The 17,554-nt window shown below is 40.0% G+C and overlaps 1 protein-coding gene across 1 annotated transcript in view; it reads right to left on the bottom strand.

Annotated features, from left to right (window-relative positions):
- Positions 1-11,103: 11,103 nt before the first annotated feature.
- Positions 11,104-17,554, bottom strand: part of LOC149835643 (synaptotagmin-2-like) — a 63,614-nt gene continuing 57,163 nt past the window's right edge. Inside the window, exon 9 of the mRNA XM_090008652.1 lies at positions 11,104-11,414. The gene's annotated coding sequence lies outside the window, so the exon portion shown is untranslated. The remainder of the gene's footprint in view (positions 11,415-17,554) is intronic.

Genomic DNA, 17,554 nt, shown 5'->3' with positions numbered 1-17,554 from the left:
AGGACCTGCCAGACCCTGGCAGGCTGCTGAGCCCAACCTAGCAATCAGTTGGGCAGGCACTGTTTCAAAAAAAAAAGAAATTTCTTAGCAGTCGGTTGGGTACAGACATGGTTTAGCCCTAGCCGACTGTCAGTCGGCTGGGCAGGCATTGGGGCCATGGGGCAGTCAGCCCTCAGCTGATTGGGTCGGCTAGGCTGAGGGACTGACCCAGCCGACTGGGACGACTGGGTGGGTTTGACTGTGTGCCAGACCCAGTCGATTGGGTCGGCTGGGTCACATATGTTTAAAATATATGTGTGTGTGTGTGTTCAGCTATGTATTTTAAATTTTCAGATTTGTATTTAAATTAAATTTGACAGATACATGCAAAAGAATGAGGTTCTACAAGCTTGCACTTGGTTATGCATGCACATGAGTAATAGTTTGCATATGTTTAAGACATGTTATGTTATGCTTAATCAAGTATTATTATATTGTTATCTCATGTCCAGGTGCCTACTTAAATTGATGTCTTTGCATGTATGTAGTTGCACACATGTTCGCATGTGTGATTAATGAAAGCATGCAATTGACATGAATATGTGTATTAAATGGTAGCATGCACTTAATACGAATGTGTGAACTCATGCACATGCATTATGAATATTGTTATTTCATGCATATATTTATATTAGCATACATGATCGTACATTGAAAGGCATATAGAATCATTGTATATATAACATGTTGTTATGATTTTTGCATATGATAGCATCAATGATCAAATAATGGATCTTTGTAGGTTGTGTAAGCCTTGAGCTTGGATTGCTCATTCTTTACTTGTTTTAATGTATCGCAAAAGTTACTTTGATATTGTTTCACTATATTACATTGTTTTATATTTTTCACGTGTTGTGGTTCCGTGATGAGCCTCGCATTTGGATATGCGAACTTGTGTCACTGATTTGGTATACTGAATTACAAATTAATGGAATGGTTATTAATAAAAATAGGAACCTAAGTTGTGTGCATCCTAATACGGACATGCATATAATAAGAGAAATTGTTAAAGATAATAATTTATTCATGCATGTGCACTGACATCATGCATTTTCCTGTTTTGCATTAGATCTTACATATTTACTTGCTTTCTTACTTATGATACCTAGTTGTCGTCATGATATTGCATTTTGTTGCATGATGAATATATTTACCGCTTATATGAAATTATGAAAATTGTTCTAGTAGTATCCGTTTAAAATATTGTATGAATCTTATTTGTATTCTTTATGTTTATTTATTTCATTAGAAGAATTCGTACACATAATTTTTTAGATTTCGGCCACCCCTTCTTTTGTGTTTTTCGTAGCCTCAGATGCTCAGTGAAGCGACTTGCTCTTGAGAGGAGCTACGAGAAGACTACACGACTGCTTGATTGACTCTCTTGGACAGCATGACTCTTTTCTTTTCATTTGATTTTTTTATGCACTCTGATATTTTATATTTGTCACATGACTATTATTTTTAAATTAATAAAGTTGGTTTGCTATGGTTTGGACGATGGGTGTAAGATTTCTTGTGGTTATGATTGTGTTGAAACTATAAGGACCCTTGGTCTCTGGGAGTGTTTTCTGTAATTGAAAAAAAATGATAATTTTCAACGGGTATGAGATGAGCTCGTTACAGATTTGGTATCAGAGCAATCACAAAATCTTACATTTTTACCATCTTCTTAGCATTAAAGTTTTTAATTTTGGTAAGTGAGTCATGTCCTTAAGTGTCAGCAAGTTGTGCCTCGTGCTCCAGAGCAGTCTCCTTCATTATTAAGGTTATTTGATACTTTTATTAAAGCATATAAATTTATTATGCTAGATTGCATTTATAGTTTAATAATCTTTAGAGTGATTGCATGAATGTAATTGTTTGGGATTAATCTCAAGATGGTAGGATCGATCGGGGTGTAATTTTTCAAAATTCTCATGTTTTAGATGTATCGACGCAAGGGTGCTTCGACTTCTTCTCGTGCTCCTGCTAACTGGCAGGAGCAGAGGGATTTCATGATGAATGCCCCCCACACTCTGACCAAGACTCTGATGGTATAGGTGGTGTAGACGATGCAGGCGACACAGATAGCTACTTATATCCATCCGGTCGAGGTTGCTCCAGACCCCGACACAGTTACTTACGAACGATTCCTGAAGTTGGATCCGCCAACTTTTGCAGGGAAGGCTGACCCAAAGGCAACCGAAAGCTAGATCGAGCAAACTGAGCGAGCATTCAATGTCCTACCTATCTGCGTGTACAAAAAGACCATTTTTGGCATGTATCGTCTGAAGGGCAAAGCCAAGAAGTGGTGGGACACCCTACGAATGGTGGAGTACAATGGAGTAGACGTGATTCCCTGAGAGGTATTCAGAGAGGAGTTCTTGGACACCTATTTTCCTTCCTTCCCTTAGGAGCGAATGCAACAGCGGTTCCTTGAGCTTACTTAAGGAAGCATGAGTTTGGTGGACTGTGCCACCAAATTCAGGAGCTTGGAGCGGTATTGTCCGAACTTGTTCGCTGGTGAAAAGAAGAAGGTGATCAAGTTCATGCGTGGACTGAAAGATGAACTTCAAGTCTGTATAAAGATGAGTCGACCTACTATTTTGGCCGATGCGATAGAGTCAGCTACAATCCTGATGGAGGAGTGGGAGGGGTCTAGAAATGGACCTCAGAAGAAGAGCAGCAATGGTGGTGGTACTTTAAGCGGAGCGAGAAAGAACCCACCTTCGGGCGGCAAGACGCAGGGTGCAAGAGACAGCGGACCCAGCAAGGTCGACCCCAGCAGAAGCAGTAGCAGCAGGGGAAGGCCCAATCAGTATGTCTCAAGTGCAACAAAAATCATCCTCTGAGCTTTTGTCTGATGTTCAAGGGGGTTTGCTATCAGTGCCAGCAGCCTGGGCACATTGTTCCATACTGTCTGAACAAGCCAGCGACTTAGGGAGGACAACATCAGTAGCAACCACCGCAACAGAGACCTCAACAAAAGCAGGGTCAGCATAGGACCAACGGGCGAGTTTACGGTGCTACAGCAGCCACACAGGGTGATCAACCTGATCTGACCGAAGGTATCTTCTAAGTCGTTGATCATTATGCATGTATGATGTTTGATTCGGGTGTGACCCACAGTTTTATTTTTGCTTCATTTGTGAATTTGCTCAAATTGGTTTCTTCTAACCTTGATAAGGCTCTTGATGTGATGTCACCTATGGGTGCATCCTCTTCTTGTGGAAAGTATTTTTTGGCAGTTTGCATCATTATCGAGGGGCATGAGTTGTCTGTCGGCTTGGTTATACTAGATATGACATTTTATGATGTCATTTTGGGTATGGACTGGTTGTTCAAACATAATGCTACCCTCCAGTGTCGAGAAAAGAAGGTTCTTTTGGAGCACCCCGAACTGTCCACTTTGGTATTTCAGTCGACTAGACCGGTGAGCGAGATAAAAATTATCTTCGCATTGAAGATCTTCAAATACCATAAGCAGGGTTGCATGGCGTTCTTGGCCAGTGTGTCCGCGCAGGAGAGTCAGGCGACACCCTTAGAGCAGCTAGACGTTGTTCATGAGTTTCTGGATGTCTTTCTAGAGGACCTATCAGGATTTTCGCTGCACCATGTGATTGAGTTCTCGATCGAGTTAGTGCTTGGTACAGTACCTGTTTCTCGAGCACCGTATTGCATGGCACCTGCAGAGTTAGTAGAGCTGAAAAAGCAGTTGCAAGAACTTATGGACAAAGAATTTATCAGGCCGAGTGTATTTTCCTAGGGTGCACCGGTCCTCTTTGTCAAGAAGAAGGATGGTTCAATGTGGCTTTATATTAATTACCACATGCTGAACCAGGTGACGGTGAAGAACAAATACCCCTTGCCTAGGGTCGATGATTTGTTCAATCAGCTAAGGAAGGCAAAGTTGTTCTCGAAGATCGACCTTCATTCTTCGTATCATTAGTTGAGGATCAAGGCGGAGGATATTTTGAAGACCGCATTCAGGTCCAGGTTTGGGCATTATGAGTTTCTGGTGATGTCTTTTGAACTGACCAATGCCCCTGCAGCATTTATGGACCTGATGAATCAGGTTTTTAGTTTGTGGCTGGATTCTTTTGTCATCATATTCATTGATGGCATTCTTATCTACTCTAAGAGCATGGAGGAGCACTGAGAGCATTTGTGGATTGTGTTGCAAACAATGAGAGAACATCAGCTTTATGCTAAGTTCTTGAAGTATGAGTTTTAGATTGATAGAGTGATGTTTATGAGCCACGTGATCTCCGAGAAGGGCGTGGAGGTCGATCCAGCAAATGTGGAGGACGTGTTGTCTTGAGGGTGGCCAAAGACGGTGACTGACATCAAGAGTTTCTTGGGATGGCGGGTTGTTATCGTTGATTTATCTAGGACTTCTCATGTATAGCTGCCTTGATGACTCGACTATTGTAGAAGGGAGTGAAGTTTGATTGGTCACCTCGATGTGAGGATAGCTTTTAGGAGCTAAAGAGGAGGTTGACCATGGCACTAGTTTTGATGTTGCCTTCTGAGACAGGTGGTTTTATTGTGTACAGCGATGCCTTGGGAACTGTACTAGGTTGTGTCCTTATGCAGCATGAAAAAGTTATCATGTATAATTCTCGACAGCTGAAGGTGAACGAGAAGAATTACCGCATGCATGACTTGGAGTTAGTGGCAGTGGTCTTCGTGTTAAAGATCTGGTGTCACTACCTATGGAAAGCAGTTTGGGGTCTTGTCTGATCACAAGAGCCTCAAGTATATATTCTCTCAGCATGAATTGAATTTGAGGTAGCGTAGGTGGTTGGAATTCCTGAAGGACTATAACTTCTCCATTGCTTACCAACTTGGTAAGGTGAATATGGTGGCAGATGCGTTTAGCAGGAAGGCGCTGGTCACGACGGCCAGTCTGATTGGGAGAATTGGGATCTAGCCGAGGAGTTTGTTAGATGACAATCATTTATGAACGAGTCCGGATGCATCCTTTATGCTGGGATGCAGGCGCGATCAAAGATTATAGATCAGATCGAGGAGCTTCAGTCAACCGATCCAGATTTGAAGAGGTTATGCGTGAGTGCCCAGAAGCCAAAGGCGTAGTTTCATCGAGTGGAGGATGGGACCATCATGTTCGAAGACAGATAGTGGGTCTCAAAGGTGTTGCGAGAGGAGCTGATGAGTGAAGCCCACAGGTCGAGATATTTCGTTCATCCTGGTTCCACCAACATGTTCAAAGATCTTCAGAGAACTTATTGGTGGAATGGTATAAAGCTAGACATCACAGAGTTCGTATCCCGGTGTTTCACTTGTCAGCAAGTGAAGATCGAGCATCAGAGACCTGGTGGACTTCTATAGCCGCTTGAGATCTCAGAGTGGAAGTGGGATGATATATCCATGAATTTTATCATAGGGTTGTCAAGGACCCGACGGCAGTATGATGCTATCTGGGTGATAGTGGATCGTTTGACGAAGAGTAATCACTTTCTGTCGATCAGGATCAGTCAGAGATTAGAGAGTTTGGTAGATCTCTATGTGGATGAGGTAGTTCAACTTCACAGGGTGTTGTGGTCTATAGTGTCAGATCGAGATCCATGTTTCACGTCTCGATCCTGGCGCTAGTTGCAGAAGGCCCTAGGCACTATGTTGAAGTTCAGCGCGGTGTTCCATCCACAAACAAACGGAGCGTACGATCCAGATGCTCAAGGACATGTTAAGAGTGTGTGCTTTGGATTGGGCAGTTAATTAGGATAAGCATGTAAAGCTTGCAGAGTTTTCGTACAATAACAGCTTTCATGCCAGTATTGGTATGCCCTCGTACGAAGCTCTGTATGGCCGACCATGATGATCTCATGTATGTTGGGATGAGGTTGGAGTGAGAACAGTGGAGTCTCCATAGATCATCCAGCATTATGCAGACCAGGTGTGTTTGATCTGGCAGAGATTGGTTGCAACGCAGAGCAGGCAGAAGAGTTATGTCGATCAATGGTGTAGAGAGCTCAGTTTTGAAGTTGGCGATCATGTTTTCGTACGAATTTCTCCTACAAAGATTGTCTTCTGTTTCGAGAAGAAGGGGAAGTTGAGTCATCGGTATGAGGGACCCTTTGAGATGCTTGAGCGGGTTGAGAAAACCATGTTTCATGTGGCACTTTCTCCTCAGTTTTCATAAATCCATAATGTGTTCCATGTTTTGATGTTAAGGAAGTATGTACCTGACCACTCACATATTATTCACATGTTATTCACTATGAACCCTATTCGCCTGGCCTGACCTGCCAGGTCCTGGCAGGCTGCTGAGCCTAACCCAGCCCATAGTCGGTTGGGCAGGCACTGTCTCAAAAAAAAAATTAGAGCCCCAACTGACCGACAATCGATTGGGGCCATGGGGCAGTCAGCTCCCAGTCGATTGGGTCAGTTGGGTCACATCTGTTTCAGATTTGTATTTGAATTAAATTTGACGGATACATGCAAAGGAATGAGGTTCTACAAGCTTGCACTTGGTTATGCATGCATATGAGTAATAGTTTGCACATGTTTAAGACATGTTACGTTATGCTTAATCAAGTATTATTGCATAGTTGTCTCATATCCAGGTACCTACTTAAATTAATGTCTTTGCATGTATGTAGTTGCACGGATGTTCACATGTGTGATTAATGAATGAAAGCATGCAGTTGGCATGAATATATGTATTGAACAGAAGCATGCACTTAACACGGATGTATGAACTCATGCACATGCATTATGAATATTGTCATTTCATGCACATATCTATATTAGCATATATGATCGTACATTGAAAGGCATATGGAATCATTGTATAGATGGCATATTGTTATGATTTTTGCATATGATACATCAATGATCAAATAATGGATCTTTGTGGGTTGTGTAAGCATTGAGCTTGGATTGCTCATTCTTTACTTGTTTTAATGCATCACAAAAGTCGCATTGATATTGCTTCACTATATTGCATTGTTCTATGTTTTCCACGGGTTGTGGTCTCATGATTAGCCTCACATTTTGATATGCGAACTTGTGCTACTAATTTGGCATATTGAATTACAAATCAATCAAATAGTTATTAATAAAAAAAATAAAGAAATAGAACAATATAATATATGTTCTGAGATATCCTATCGTTAAAATGAGACTCTTAAAGTTGCGATTTTGGAAAACCGTGAGAATACAAAAACTCTGTGTGCATTGTTGTTACCCCTGAACCCGATATTGAGGTTCTTTCTCCTAACTACAATTTTAGGGAGAGTCTGCCACTTTACTTGGGGGTGACGTGTAGAGACAGTTGTTGTTTTGGTATACCAAGAAAGTAGCACCTATGGATGTGAAGGTCTCTGGCGTCCCGACATTAAATATGGAGGTCTAATATTTCGAAGGTTTATTCGGTCGAGGAATAAGTTTGAAACCTAGTAATAAAATACAATTTGTGTGCTAAGTTACCTTAGAAACTCTACTTAACCTCAAAAAATTTTACTTGTTTTATGTATCTGTAGACAACGATAATAAAAAAATAAACGTAAGTTATGTGCATCCTAATAAGGACATGCATATAATAAGAGAACATGTTAAAGATAATAATTTATTCATGCATGTGCACTGACATCATGCATTTTTCTGTTTTGCATTAGATCATGCATATTTACTTGCTTCTTTACTTATGATACATAGCTTTCTTCATGATATTGCATTTTGTTGAATGATGAATATCTTTACTGCTTATATGAAATTATGAAAATTGTTCTAGTAGTATCTCTCTAAAATATTGTATGAATCTTATTTTTATTTTTTATGCTTATTTATTTTATTAAAGAGATTCGTACACAGAATTCTTTAAATTTCTGATACCACTACTTTTATGTTTTTCGTAGTCTCAGAGGCCTAGTGAGGCGACTTGCTCTTGAGAGGAGGCACAAAGAGACTACACGACAGCTTGACCGACTCTCTTAGACAATGTTACTATTTTCTTTTCATTTGATTTTTTTTATGCACTCTGATATTTTGCATTTGTCACGTAACTCTATTATTTTTAAATTAATAAAGTTGACGTATTATGGCTTGGACGATGAGTGTAAGATCCCTTATGGTTGTGATTGTGTTGAAACCGTAAGGACACTTGGTTATCATTGAGTTTTGAACCTGCAATGCCCCAATGCAAAGTGATGTGCACTAGGGGCTCCTACCAGACAAGCTGAGCCCCCGCTGGTAATGACTACATAACCTTATCCATCTTATTGATATGCGGAGAACCCCCTGACTATTTAGGCACAAAAAGATGAGGCTTTTTGAGCCCACAAGGGTTCCGCTCAGCTAGCTGGGATGAATTGGGATGTCTTCTTTTTTTTTTGAGAAAGGTAAAGCCAATTTTATTTAAAAAATGAAATAATACAGATAGCTTAGGGCGATGAAGAATCGACCCCCAGATTTACAAGAAGGGCAGGACAGCTCACAAAGATGGGACGGATCCAGCCTAAATCCATCCCCGGCCACCTGAGAGCACTAAGTTCTCAAAACCCACATGGGAAACCCTTGCCCCTAGAGTAGTGATGCGCTAGATGTGAATAACGTGTCAATGTCAAACCAAGTCCATGTGTGTAGGGCTGGAAAAGCCAATCAAACATTCATAACACGGTCCACTTCAGCTCGGTAATGGGCTCATTTTAGATTTGTGAATCAGGCTTGTATTCAGCTAGTATGTTTTACTAACTTGAACACACATTTGCCACCTCTACCCTATGAGAAAGTATATTAGAAACTAAGATACCGTTTTCCATATCTACATCATTGATAGGATCATCATATGACAATGTAAAGTGGAATTGATTGCTAACCATGGCCTACAAACAAGCCCTGATAAAGGCTCCAATAGACTTACTTAGGTGGGTTGGCTTAAGGCCTTCAAGTTAAAGGACAAGAGTTCAATACCAAGGGTATGTATCCCTTGCCTTTAGGTCAAAGCAACAGGCTCCTGGTAAAGAAGGAGGCAGCCAAGGGGTTTTAACTGCTTGGAAGTGAGCCATACTGCAAGGCACAAATCTCTCCGAAAACCCACCACCTGAACCAGGGTTTTTCCTCATTAAATATCAAAAAAAAAACAAACATGGCCTATAAACAAAAGAATGGAAGCTCACTTATTCTCTTTTTTTCTTCTTTAAGGAATTAGTTTTGATCAATGGTTCATCACCCCGGCGAACAAATCCAACGAACTCCAAGGGCAGCTGTTACTTAATATCAATTTCTCAACCTAGTCATCAATATATATAGAGAGAGAGAGGTAGGGAGAGACCACGACCGAAAAGGGGTTTCCGACTAGTTTTTCTCAAATCTGACCACACAAATGTGTTTGGCATGATCAATTTGCTAAGAAATGGCACTTGAATCATGTTTTATAGTTTTAAAAAAAACATGATGTTTTAAGCTTTAAATATTTATGATATTTATAAAAAATTTAGACCTCGATTTTTAAACTTTATAAAATCCTACCTGCACGTCAGAATCGAATGATGCAAGAATCTGTTCCTATAAAATCAAACACGTTGAACTCTGTACAGTAAGATTCAAAAAAAAACATGGAAAAGAACCCTTCAAAAGCCCAGTAAGCAGCGGTAGACACGAATCAGTGTAAGCAGCTACTCTCTCTCTCTCTCTCTCTCTCTCTCTCTCTCTATATATATATATATATATATATATATATATATATGTGCGCGTGTGTGTGTACATGGGAGTAACGTCAGACACACTGGCATATACCATTTTTTTTATGTATTTGACCTTTAGCAGCAGTCACGACCGCTGTTAAAGGCCTGAGCAAAAATAGACAATTTAGGAGCCGTCGGCCGCTGATCTTGTGCAATCAGCGACAGAAAAGTGTCTGATTATCATGAAACACTTTGTATATTTGGTGATACGCCTGTCAATATATACAAGGTGGTAACTGCTAACCACTTTTCTAGCTAACCAGACTTTTCAAGGGTTTTTCATGTTTTACTTAACAGATATGTTCTACTTGCTTGATTTTATAGGAATCAGCTCTTAAATCATTTGATTCTGATATGCAGGTTGATTTTTATAAGGTTTAAAATATCGACAGTCTAAAATTTTTCTAAATATTCAAAGCTTAAAAAGATCATGTTTTTTCATCAAAAAACACGATCCAAGTGCTGTTTCTTAGTAAATAAACCGTGCCAAATACATTTGTATGATAAGATTTAAGTAATACATGAGAAAAAACTTTTGAAAGCCTGGTTAGTACGACGGTTAACTAGAAAAGTGGTTAGCACTATATATATAATTCAAACAAGCCTGATGTCGAGCATATATCAAAGCAAATTCTGCTTGCTGGATTCGCATACCATTACGAGAGTGTGCAATGGCAAGCACAATAAAGTGGTCAACAAAAAGGGGTCGAAAGATCTTAGAAAAAACATAGTTTCCACCATAGTGACAAAACAGTTTTTATCAGTAAATGTTGTGACGCTTTCACATTTTTTCTTGCAGTTTTTAGCAAAAAAGATAAAAATAAAAACAATTTAAAAATAAAAACCAATTTTAATTAATTTTACAAAGGGATTTTTAAATTAAATTAAAATAAAAAACCTTGATTTTTGGTCCAGGCAATTTCTCCTGTTTTTGCATTTTTTTTAAAGAACACTGATACAAATTATCGGTATTGTGACAACTCACGTTAGATTCTATTCTTGGACCTTCAACTACACAAATTGAATTGTATTTTTTTTGTTACCGAAGAAACCCGGGCCTGATAGCCGGTAATTCTTGGATCGACCCACCAGGAGGTAAAACTCCATGGCTAGGACACTCCCCCCAGGGCCTATGCTGGGCCTCAGCTTATGCAAGGAGGCAGTGCCCACGGGGTCGAACCCCGACTTCCCGTATGACAGCCGAGGCCCGCTCCAACTATGCTAACCCCTTTGGAAAAATTGAACTATATTTATTACAATAGTTTTAAACAAAAAACATTTTTACAAGAAAAAAAAGAGAAAATATGCACCTTTTCCTCTTACCTATAAAATTTGAGGTGTTTGTCTGCGTCTTCTAAGTAGAAATAACAAATAATTCAACCAAACAACCTTATTATTTAAAATAAACATGAACAGAAATTCACTGAAAGCATTGGACAAGCCCCGTGTGTGTGTGATAGAGATTAATGGAAAGTGGAGAAAAGTTAAGAGATTAATGGAAAGGAGGGGGGGAAATAACTAACAATAGATATACAAGGCTACGTATGGACAATATAGCTACATGGGAGCATATAAACCTGTGTAATTGACAACTGCCGCAGGGAAAATTATCCTCTACAACTACCATTCAAGTAATCCTGGAGAAGTGGAAGAGTAATCCTTCTAGCAGCAGTTCCATCAATCCATCTGAAAATTATGAAATCAAGAATTCAACATGATAGCCATATGATTTGCCAGAGAAAGAAAGAGAGAAGACCCAAATTATCTGGAAGCCTTTCCAATTAAAAGTTTTTGACTGTAAGAATGTCTTGCAGTTCATAAGACCAGGGAAGTGACAAAGTCATCACTTTGTTGTGGCATTAAATGAATATCCAAACAAATATTTTGCCTCGACAAGAACATGCTTGTCAAACTTTGGCAAGTCGAACCAAGGCCACTAGTAACTAAAGTCTGCACATAAAAAAGGATTTCCTGCTTATTGGAAATTCAGAACTAGACGGATCAGGAGTAACAAGTTCATTCAGCGACGGTATCAGAGGACTTCAACAATCTCCATCTGCAACCAAAAAAAGATTGTAAACCAGGACCAAGAAGACCTACCGATCTAGCAATTGTAGAAGACTCGTAACAAAGTCCATCAGTAACTTGAACGTAAATTAAGACCCAAGCAGCTTGACTTATCATCCATCAAAAAATGACAAGCAAGTTTTCTTATCATCCATCAAATTGATGGGACGCCACAAGTTCGAACCTATGGGTGGCATCCCTTGCCACAAGGTCGAAGCTGGGTGTACTCCCTGATGGGCAGGGGGGACCTCAAGGGTTTTTACCAGCCAGAGGCCAGCCAATGTGCAGTCGGTGATGGGGATTTTTTTTCCCTGGGATTATCCATAAAAAAGGTAACAGACCCACGAGTAGGAACAAGACACAAGTATTGAATGGCTCTCCATGTCTATTATTTAGATCATAAGTCCCTATTGGCTAACCTGATAGACTTGAAGGGTATTTTTGTCATTTGGGCTGCATGACCCCAAGGGCATTTCCATCAGTTTGCCCGTGGTCGTCCATTATGGGTGGTTTGGTATTTTAGTTGTTTGCTTTGCATTTTTCATTCATGTTGTGTACATTGGTCTTTTCGTAAATTGTTTTGTAAACCCTTAGGTAATATCTGAAAGAAGGAGCCCCTAATCGACAGTGAGAGAAGAGAAGAGAGGGAGAGAGAGATTCCAGATGAAGGAGGGTTCAGTCGATCGTGACTGCCCTCTCATTCTATTTAAAATAAAGTGTAAACATTAGGGTACGAAAATACCCTTTTTACAAAATGTTAATTTACAATACATGAACTGGATCTGGACCCGATCCATTACATAAATGGATCGGGTCAGACATACACAATGAAGTTAATAATGCCTTCTTTTCAGCCTCCCTCAAGTTGTGCATGGTGTTGGACCATGAACAACTTGTTCTTCAAAAACCAAAATCTATCCTTTGTTAACCCTTTAGTGAGGATGTCAGCAACTTGTTCTTTAGTTGACACATACATGGGCTCAATCTCTTTGTCTTCAACCTTTTTCCTAATAAAATGTTGATCTATTTCAATGTGCTTTGCTCGACTATGGTGAATGGGATTGAATGACATGTTGATGGCACTTTGATTGTCACACAGCAACAGTGACTGAGCAATCGGCTCTCCCATTTCAGTCAGAAGATGTCTTATCCATGTACCCTCGGTCGTGGCAGTGGCCATCGATCTGTATTCAGCCTCAGTGCTTGATCTAGCAACCGCCTTTTGTTTTCTACTGCTCTAGGATACCAAGTTTGGCCCAATGAAGCTGCAGTAACCGGATACTGATCGTCGTTCGTCTGGATCCCCCGCCCAATCAGCATCAGCATAAGTAACAATCTCATGGCCCTCGCCTAGATCTAATTCTTCCTTGCCTTTGTATACCAGCCCATCACCCACTGTACCCTTTAGGTAGCGAAGTATACGTTTGACTGCCTCCATATGTGACACACGAGGTTCATGCATAAACTGGGATACCTGATTAACCGAATATACTATGTCAGGTCTAGTAAAAGTCAGGTATTGCAACATGCCAACTAAACTGCGATACTTAGTGGGATCTCCATGTATATCCCCTTCTTGCGAACTCAATTTCTGATGAATGACACTTGGAGTTGTTAACGGCTTACAATCTGTCATGCCTGCTCTGCCGAGAATGTCCAGCGTATATTTGTGTTGAGTAAGGGTAAGTGTATCATTCTTGTTATCAACTTCTACCCCAAGAAAATATTGCAGCTCTCCCAAATCTTTCATCTTAAATCTCTTATTTAATAACTTCTTTACCTGCTCAATGTGGCTTTTACAATTCCCTGTGATGATGATATCATCTACATATATCAACAAAAGAGTAGTAACTCCTTGTTCATTGTGAATGAATAATGAGTGATCCAGAAGAGATCTAGAAAAGCCATGTCGTTGTATTTCTAGAGAAAAACTATCGAACCAGGAACGAGAAGCTTGTTTCAAACCATAGAGTGCTCTCTTTAATTTGCATACATATTTTTTGGCGTCTCGTTCTGCATACCCAGTGGGTTGTTCCATGTAGACCTCTTCTTTTAAATTCCCGTGCAGAAAAGCATTTTTTACATCCAGCTGGCTCAATGTCCATCCATGTTTAATGGCTAGACTCAACACAATACGAATAGTCCCCATCTTAACAACAGGACTAAAAGTTTCATCAAAGTCTTGGCCTTCCTCTTGTGTGAATCCCTTGGCTACAAGTCGAGCCTTGTACCTTTCGATGCTCCCATCTGGTTTATATTTTATCTTGTACACCCATTTTGACCCAACGACATTTCTGTTCAGTGGTCTAGGCACAATCTCCCATGTGCCACATTCATGTAAGGCCTCCATTTCTTCATTCATTGCTTCTACCCATCTTCTAGAGCTCGCAGCTTGATAAAACATAAGAGGCTCATCCTCTTTACTTATGAATGTCAAGAATAACTGAAAATCCATTGAAAAATTTTTATAACTTACCCACCTGTCAAGCGGATGTCGAATCCGTGAAGATCTTCTGATATCTATTTGCTGCGAAGCGGATGATCCAGATGGATCCGTGTTCGTACAAGGAATGAATGAGGGCTCTTTCTCTCGCCGAGTGTACACAATTCCCTTATACCTTGTTGGCTCCAAGTCATATGTGACAGTTTCCTTCGTTTGAGTCTCATTGGCTGAATCCTCATGTGGCTCATTCTGACTGCAATTTTCTGGACAATCTACTGTACTGTTGGAGAAGAGTTCTGAATTTAACCATGGGTAGTATACCTCAATGCTGGAGCTTGAGTTATCAATATCCACCATAGTTGAATTAGTATCCTGATCAGCAAAGTTCATTTCATCGAAAATAACATTCCTTGATATTTTGACACGCTTACTCAGGAGATCATAACACCTGTACCCTTTGTAATCTTCTGCATATCCTATAAACCTGCATTTCAAAGCCTTATCTTGGAACTTGTGCCTGAGTGAGCTATCAATGTGCACATAACAAACAGACCCAAACACACGTAATTCATGATAATCAGGTTGTATGCCAAAAAGCGAGAAGTATGGTGACTTATTTTCTAAGATATTCATGGGCAAGCGATTTATCACATGAACTGTGGAGTGGAAAGCCTCAGTTCATAATGATATAGGGAGATTGCTCCCGTGCATCATGCTCATCGCAGTCTCAACAATATGTCGATGCTTCCTCTCAGCAATCCCATTTTGTTGAGGTGTATGAGGGCAAGACACTCTTCTCTTTATCCCATTATGTTGAAGAAAATTAACAAAATCACTCGAGGAGAATTCACCTCCTCCATTACACTGGAAATTAAGAATGTTGGTAGAGAAATGATTTTGAACAAAAGAGTGAAATTTCTGGAACAATCCAAAAACTTCTGATTTGTGCTTCATAAAGAATATCCAAGTGTAACGTGAGTAACTATCAATGAAAATAATATAGTATTTACTGGCAGAAAAAGAAGTAATTGGAGCAGGACCCAGACATCTGAACAAATGACCTCAAATGGCCTTGAAGCTCTTTTATTAATGGAAGCAAAAGGTAAAACATGACTCTTACATAGATGACAGCTAGAACATTTTGTATCAACGACTTCTGAACTCAGACTGGACTTAGGAATAAGATTATTCATGACAAGTTTTTCAATGAAATGACGACCACAATGGACAAGACGACTATGCCAAAGTCTTGGCTTATTACTTTCAGAAACAGTAAATATAAAATCAGAATCAAAGACTTGACGTTGGTGAGGCTTCAAGGATGAATAGTTGGAATGAATGAAGGATCTTCTTGGAAGATGTACATGTTGCCCCATCGTTGTCCTTCAGCGAATATCCTCCTCGTGCGAAGATCCTTGACATAAACAGAAGAGAGAGTAAATTCGACTGAAGCATTAGCATCATCAACAAGTTTTGAGACAGAAACAATGTTCTTTTGAATATTAGGAGCATGGATGACACTTGGAAGTTTAAGAGAGGACTTTGACATGTGTATAATGGCATTTCCAGTATGTGAGATGCCATGATGGGATCAATCTCCTGTGACTATGCTATTCTTTCCAACATAAGGTGTAAGAGTCAAGAGCTTACCTACATCACCTGTAACATGAGTAGCTGCTCCGGAGTCGACATACCAAATTCCTTTGTCATTTTGCTTCATATTTAATCCTGCCAAGGCTGCCAACAGTAACCCTTTTACTTCTCCATCCTTTTTAGTCTCTGCTTGTGGAGCTTTCCCTTTGTTTTGGGGATTAAACCAACAATTCACTTTAATGTGCCCTTTCTTGTTGCATAGGAAGCAGGTGGGAATGGGTCGTTGTCCCTGGACATTGGGTGTTGGAAGAATGCCACGACCTCCATAGTTATTTCTCCCTTGGCCTCCTTTTCCTCGAAAAGAACTTCCTCTACCTCGACCATAACTCATTCCCATAGCCAGCACATCTTGTGTTCCGGAATTCCCATGAGAGATTTCAGAGAAACCTTTCAGATTCATCTCATATTGCAATAATTTTGCACGAAGATCTTCAAACTTTGGAAGTTTTGGTAGATATAGTAAGGTTGTCGTCATAACATGATAGTCTGGCCCCAATCCACTCAAGGTTTGTTGTACTTTATCTTTTTCACTGACAAGACACCCAATAACCGCCAACTGATCTGTGATGCCTTTCATTTTATTCAGGTATTCCATAATAGACATGGAATCTTTCTTCAGCATTTGAAATTCTCGCTTAAGAAACATAATTCTTGCCTCAGAAATTTGTGAATATGTTTGAACTAACGTATCCCACAGTTCCTTTGCCGAACAATCATCAGGAAGAGCAATAAGGACCTCCTGTGAAAGAGTTGAAGTGATGTATGCCACTAGCGATTGATCTCTCTTCATCCAAGCAACATATTCTGGATTCTTGTGAAGAACAACAGATTGTTCTCCTTTATCGTCCGCCTTTTCTTACGAAAGGAATTCTGGAGGCGGTGGGACCGATCCATCCAAGTGACCAGAGAGGTCCTGACTTTTTATAAACGGAATAATCTGTCTTTTCCAGGTTAAGAAATTGCAGTTATTCAATTTTTCAGAAACTAGTTGACCAAGAAAACTTGAGGACAGACATGATTGACCGTGAGTAAATTCCATTTGATGAATATGCTTGAACTGACACTTAAGTAAAAAAAAAAACAGATGAGGAAAGACAGATGGCTACTAGCAGGCAGTTCTCTTTAGAATCAACAAAAAAATACAAAGCAGTAGAAAAAGAAACCACAGATTGACAGTGATTAGCAGGTAGCAGGGAAACACATATTCAATGCAGGGAAAAACAGCAGGAAGGAAATCACAGATCAAGAGAGGCAAATTAACAATGATTAGCAGGTCACAGGGAAAAACACAGATTAAATGTAGGAAAAACAACAAGAAAACAGCAGGAATTAAACCACGGATCGAAAGAGGGTCGAATTTTCACAAAGGAAAGGGGAAACCTGATTTTATTAGACACAGATTTTGTTGGTAGAAACACACTGATGAAAGAATCACAGATTGATGCTGTGATTCTTTGAGATTCACGGCTGATAGGTCCAGAAGTTGGTAGAAGCACACTGATGAAAGGTCCAGAATCACGCAGATTCACGCTGGGTATTCACGGCTGGGTATTTGCTCACACAGATTCACGGCTGATGAATCTTGGCTTTCTTCACACAGATTCCAGAATCACGCAGATTCACGGCTGGGTATTTGATTCACACAGATTCACGGCTGATGAAT

Source organism: Nuphar pumila, chromosome 6, assembly GCF_984573655.1.
Source record: "Nuphar pumila chromosome 6, dmNupPumi1.hap1.1, whole genome shotgun sequence".
Taxonomy (NCBI): domain Eukaryota; kingdom Viridiplantae; phylum Streptophyta; class Magnoliopsida; order Nymphaeales; family Nymphaeaceae; genus Nuphar; species Nuphar pumila.
The sequence above is the reverse complement of the archived record's forward strand: the minus strand, read 5'-3'. Positions and strand labels throughout refer to the sequence as shown.